Below are 6,729 nucleotides of genomic sequence, written 5' to 3' on the forward strand. Positions count from 1 at the left end.
AAAGGAAGAGTTATGATAAGAACAAACTCTTTCCGACCAATCAAATTGAAGTGTGATATGGCCGCATTCGATTGGCCAGAACATGTCACTTGCACACGTGGTGCGATTTAATTAGCCTTTTAGTGTGACTTGGCATGCCTTGTCATTTTGATACGTGGCATTATCCTATTGGCTCTTCCGTTTGACTTGGCGTGCCACGTCATTTCACGCGTGGCACCAAACTGGGCCTCTAGGAAGATGTCATCTTGGACTTAATGAAGTGGGCTCATTACTTTAGCCCAATTAAGTCTTCAAGCCCAATGGATTAAGACTTATTTATTTAATCCACATATATTAGACTTATATAATTAATTCATTTATATATTAGCCCATAATATTTATTTGGACCAATATATCTTGAATTTAAAATATAGTCCAAATTATTTTACGGATTTAATTCCAATACAATTTATATGCCTACAAATGCCCCCTACTTCAAGACTTGTTAAAATATCAACGTATCAGAGACGAGGCTTGAAGTACTGTTCTTGGACGATTGAGCGACTCGCACTTTGCTAGTCAACAGATGAAAAGCTATAAATTTTCAAGCTTTCCAAATTAAACCATTTTCCCCCTTTTAGTGTATAATCCATGCCAAGACCTTGATTTAAATCAACTAATTCATGTGAGCAAATAGCAAAATCAGAGATAAGCTCACATAAGACAAAATAATTCATGGAAACTTTGATTCACATGTTTAACGTAATCAAAGGTCAAGTGACCAAAGACCAAAAAAAATATATTATTTTAATATTACACTTGGTTCCTATGTAGGCTTTCATTTGCAAAGACCTGAGCAACTTAATATGAATAGAATCGTGAATAGTATCCATATTAGCATTAGACGCGTCGATGGCTGCTTTTTCCTCCACAGCCTTTACGTAGTTTAAACATTCAAGCAAGGAAGCTATTTGATTCCTTATTGAAGTCTGCCACTCCCGCCTAATCCATGCTGGAGACAAACTGTATTTGCCGCGTTAGTACTGATCCCACATCGAGAAAACACTATTTGACAGCCACCTTTTGTTATCTATTTAAACCCCTACGTCGTATTTGTTTAGCATCAATTCGCAGTATTTGCAAGCCATATTGAGTCTAGTTTTGCAGATTCGGAAGCATTGACGCTAAGGTAATTTCTTCTTCTTTTCTTGTGTTTTTCTTCTTTTGTCATTTTTTTTGTAGGTCAAATAAGAAAGATATGTTCTTGTTCAATAAGATGATCCACGCATGAAGAACATAATCTTGGGGTGTGAGGGGATGAGTATTCATCCTTGCCCGATTCTTGGAGAGATTACTCTCAATGTGGCCCGATTCTTGGAGAGATTACTCTCAAAATGGCCCGATTCTTGGAGAGATTACTCTCAATGTGGCCCGATTCTTGGAGAGATTACTCTCAAAATGGCCCGATTCTTGGAGAGATTACTCTCAATGTGGCCCGATTCTTGGAGAGATTACTCTCAAAATGGCCCGATTCTTGGAGAGATTACGCTCAAAATGGCCCGATTCTTGGAGAGATTACTCTCAAAATGGCCCGGTTCTTGGAGAGATTAATCTCAAAATGGCCCGGTTCTTGGAGAGATTACTCTCAAAATGGTCCGATTCTTGGAGATGCCAACTTAAGGTGCAAAGGGACTCATATGTCCACATTAAGATTGGAAAGTTATAGTCCCTTTTAAGGACAAACCCACGAAGAGGCCAACTTAAGGTGCAAAGGGACTTATATGTCCACCTTAAGATTTTGTAGACAATAAATTTAGGTCGAGAAAATAAAATCAAGACCGAAAAAATATCGCAACAATCGTAGTATTTTATTTCGAATATTTGAGTATTACAATCTCTATGAATCCTCTGATTCTACTTTTCTATAGTAAATAAATTCAAGGGTCTTTGAGCTTGATCTTGAATATGTATTTGTTGCCACAAACGATGATCTTGTTCTTGAACTTGAACTTGACCTTGATTTGTTCTTTGTTCTTGAACTTGAACTTGATTTCTTGAACTTGAACTTGAAGCTTGACACTTGTGGAGAAATTTGCAGCGTTTGATCCACGAGCTCTTTCTTGCTTCTTGTTATAAATTCTGGTGTCTTTATGAGTTATGAAGACCCTATTTATAGTTGTTGAAAGGAAGAGCTATGATAAGAACAAACTCTTTCCAACCAATCAAATTGAAGTGTGATATGGCCGCATTCGATTGGCCAGAACATGTCACTTGCACACGTGGTGCGATTTCATTGGCCTTTTAGTGTGACTTGGCATGCCTTGTCATTTTGATACGTGGAATGATCCTATTGGCTCTTCCGTTTGACTTGGCGTGCCACGTCATTTCACGCGTGGCACCAAACTAGGCCTCTAGGAAGATGTCATCTTGGGCTTAATGAAGTGGTCTCATTACTTTAGCCCAATTAAGTCTTCAAGCCCAATGTATTAAGACTTATTTATTTAATCCATATATATTGGACTTATATAATTATTTCATTTATATATTAGCCCATAATATTTATTTGGACCAATATATCTTGAATTTAAAATATAGTCAAATTATTTTACGGATTTAATTCCAATAAAATTTATATGCCTACAATAAGATTTAAAAAAAATTACATTGAAAGATAAAAACAACGCTTCTATCTTTTTTATGTTTGGATTATAAATTTATTAAGTTTTCAAAAAGTTGCACGCCAAATTTTATCGCTAGTGATTAGTACACAATGGTGCCCCCGTCGTGCTCAAATCCTGGGTCCGCCTCTGCATTTACCCACCCATATTAATTACCTGACCTACCTATCATTATTTCTCTATACAAGTGTATTGTTATATATATATATATATATATATGTGTGTGTGTGTGTGTATAAATTATTACAAGAAAAAAAAAGCACATTAATCTATAATGTATTGTAATGAAAGTAGTGGACAAGGATACAAATAATTTTAAGTTATGGGTAATGCAATACGGACAAGATATGGGTAATGCAATACGGACAAGAAATTAAAAGAAAAAGAGAATATATATATATATAAATAAATAATTTGAATGTAGAAATATATGGAAGGATAAGACTTATTTGATTTTTGAGAAGAGAAAGTGTGTGTTTGTGTGTGTGTGTGTATATATATATAATTTGCATTGTGATTAAGCCAAGTAACAAACTATTATAAAGCCACTTGGCAATTTAGGATAATATTAATACTAATACTTAATTTAAATTAATTTTTTTCGAATCCGAATGAAAAGAAAGTGAATATTTTTGTAAATATATTGTCTGCCCTATCTTAATTAATAAGATTTAAAAAAATTTACATTGAAAGATAAAAACAACGCTTCTATCTTAACTAATTATAAAGATAAAAATATAGGTATTATAAAAAAATACGATAAATTTAAACATTAATACGATAAGTAGAATTAAAAAATTAAAAGAAAAAGAGAATATAATTATATATATATACATATATAATTATATAATTTCAATGTAGAAATATTTGGAAGGATAAGACTTATTTGATTTTTGAGAAGAGAAAGTATTTTAAATAATAACAAATTAAATTTGCATTGTGGTTAAGTCAAGTGACAAACTACTGTAAAACCACTTGAATATTTAGGATAATGTTAATACTAATACATGATTTAAATATTTTTTTTGAATTTGTATGAAAAGACGGTGAATATTTTTGTGAAGATATTGTCTGCTATATCTTAATTAATAAGATTTAAAAAATAAATAGATTGAAAGATAAAAACAATGCCTCTATCTTAATTAATTATAAAGATAAGAATATAGGTATTATAAAATGACAAATTTAAACATTAATATTGTTACAACCCATATCCACTTGTGTTAGTTCATGCCATATATTAGTTAATATAAATCCAAGAAGGAATTATCTTTGAGATGATAAGAAGTCAATCTTATTGGTCTTAAGTGATACAAGAGTGTATAAGAGTGATTAACCAGTATTAGAAGTTAAACGAATCAAGGATGTTGTAACTCGTATTTTCAGGTAATCTAGCGGTGCTTAATACACTCAAGAGGTCATTTATTAAGGTATTTTAATCATATAATATCTGTATCATAAGTCATGAAGTCAAACGAGTTATGAAACAAAAGTCGACAAAAGTTGTCGCAACTTAGGTTCATAATTTTACTTAAACATTGGGTCAAATATTTCTAATCTTTTCTCATCATTTACAAGGAATTACAGGATGATCTACCAACAAAATTAAAGATCTATGAGTCTAGTTTCCAACTCATTAAACCGTTCATCGATACGATCTCGGAGTAGAGAGATATTCGCGTTTTCGCGAGACTGCGCCAAGCACCTCTCTATGGGGCCCACTAAGTCGGTTTAAGATATTTGGACCTATATAGGATGCCTCCAACCCGTTTTATGTCATTTAGTTTCACTATTTTCAGACCTTAGAACCCTAGGAACATCCTCTGAAGGTTCTCTCAATATTCAAGACCCAAAAAAGGGCAAACAACACAAATCAAGTGTCGGGAATTCCGTGGCGCTAGTAAGTCTCTTGTTCTTCTTGTTGTTGCTCATTTTTGTGTCGTTTCAGCTCGTGTGGGAGGTTGTTTTAAAGGGTTTATGTTCTGTAAATACTCCCTCATGTTCTTAATATCAATCCTAGGTGATTTCAAGCCTTCTAAAGTGATTCTAGTGCCGAAAAACACTAATTGATCGCTAGTTTCGCTCTTTTGTTGTTGTGGCAGCATTTGAGGGATATTTCATGGAAATTTAAGGTCAAATTGGAGTTGTTCTTTCTGTATAAAGGTAAGGAACCTCTTACTCTATATGTATTTAAGATTATCCAAGTTGTGGCTAAGCCATTGAAGCTAGAACTTGTGAGATATATATCGAAAGGTTTGGTAGTAATGTTATTGTTTTGTGGACTGTTTTGCGTTGTTGTTGGGCTGCGTATTTTACTACTATCTTGTGGAGTTTTGGAGGAGGAAGGGTGTGGAGAAACACCATATATATGTAGGGTTATGTGCTGATAGTTATTCGTAACATTTCCAGGTTGTTTGACACGACTACGGTGGTCGTCGTATGTATGGAGTGATTAGGCTGTGTGTGGACTATTTTGGGAGGCTCAATACGTTTATTATTGATGTTGTTTGGGCTGTTTGGTGACTGTTTTGAATGGTGTGAGGTCATATATATAGGGGAGGTGCTGTCCGTTTCATCGTAAAATAGGTTGTGGTCGATACATAATAGTTATGACGCTTAAATGATAACGATAGTATCGTTTCTCTTATTGTAGACTAAGGAGTTTTGACAATTGCATAGCTTGAGATTGGGGCAGTATATATAAGGTATGTGAGGCTATCCCTTTCCTTCTTTTGCACAACTCCGATTGTACATAATGTAATGAACGAGCTTCCAAGATACTCTACTCTTAGAAGCTAGCAGTACTTACATTGTTTTCCCTCTTATAAAACGATTGATGTTAATGTTGCTTCTCTTATTCTTATGTTATCAATGTTATTGGTACTTCCTGATTCTTATAAGGTTCATAGTGAAGAGTTAGTCCTAATAACGTGTACAGAGGATACCGACCTTACGTCACTCCGAAAGGTTTAGAATGTGATTCCATGAGTCGAGCATGAATTATATATATGTATCTATTTTACTCTACCGAGCCACGCTATAGTTGGCCGGGTACGGCACCTATTGTGCAACCACTGATCAGTTAGGTTTTACGGAGCTCCACGTGGCCGGGTACGATTCTACCGAGCCTATTATGGCCGGGTACGATATGATGATGATGATGATGCCCACAGAGGCGAATGCTTTAAAGGTTTATGTATTTATACATATGTATCATGCATTTCATGTAAGTAGCCCTCAGAGGTACTAAGATGTTACAGGTTGTATATTCTTTATCCTTGCTTACATTACTGATTGTATTTATGGTTCCTTGCCTTACATACTCAGTACTTTATTCGTACTGACGTCCTTTTATTTGTGGACGCTGCATGTCGTGCTGCAGGTCCTGATAGACAGGCAGGTGCAGCTCCCCCACCACAGTAGACTGTCCAGTTCAGCGGTGATTGGCGAGATCCCTTCTCCGGACTTGCCTTGGTCTTGGTATGCAATTTTTGTTATAGACATTATGGGTATGTCGGGGCCCTGTTCCGGCTATGTTGCAACACTTATGTTCTTTTAGAGGCTCATAGACAGGTGTCGGCTCATGTATAGTTTGGTATGCCTTGTCGGCTAGTTTTTGTTGTATAGTCTTTCATAGTAGCGTGGTAGCTCATACCTTATACGTAGTTTCTTGATTGTCTGGTCATCCCCTGCTATGTATGTTCATGCCGTCATATTTTATTGCTGGTTGTCCATGATCTAGGTCTACCATTTATATTGATCTCGTCAGCCTTAAAAGATAATAATGAAGGTTAGATGAAATGTACATTGGTGCTCGGCAAGTGTGGTCGGGTGCTAGTCATGGCCCTTCAGTTTGGGTCGTGACAAACTTGGTATCAAAGCAAGTCTGTCCTAGGGTTTGTCTATGAGCCGTGTCTAGTAGAGTCTTGATTATGGATGTGTAGCGCGCCACATTTATAATCAGGAGGCTACATGACATCTAGGGTTGTTACCTTCTTCCTAAATCTAGATCGTGCGTAGAGTTGAGTCGTAAGTGTTCGTCTCTAATATTCACCTTGTTTTTTTTCAGTGA

At 35.5% G+C, this 6,729-nt stretch overlaps 1 long non-coding RNA gene across 2 annotated transcripts; it reads left to right on the forward strand.

Moving 5' to 3' along the window:
* The first annotated feature begins 1,013 nt into the window (after window positions 1–1,013).
* On the forward strand, window positions 1,014–6,362 carry LOC142174762 (uncharacterized). 2 transcript variants are annotated; one of them, XR_012703818.1, is made up of 4 exons: window positions 1,014–1,168; window positions 4,760–4,820; window positions 5,311–5,362; window positions 6,040–6,362. It is a non-coding gene; the product is annotated as an uncharacterized LOC142174762 (long non-coding RNA). The 2 variants fall into 2 exon arrangements; XR_012703819.1 differs by lacking the exon at window positions 4,760–4,820.
* The last annotated feature ends 367 nt before the right edge of the window (window positions 6,363–6,729 follow it).

This window comes from Nicotiana tabacum, chromosome 20 (genome assembly GCF_000715075.1).
Source record: "Nicotiana tabacum cultivar K326 chromosome 20, ASM71507v2, whole genome shotgun sequence".
NCBI classification, from domain to species: Eukaryota; Viridiplantae; Streptophyta; class Magnoliopsida; order Solanales; family Solanaceae; genus Nicotiana; species Nicotiana tabacum.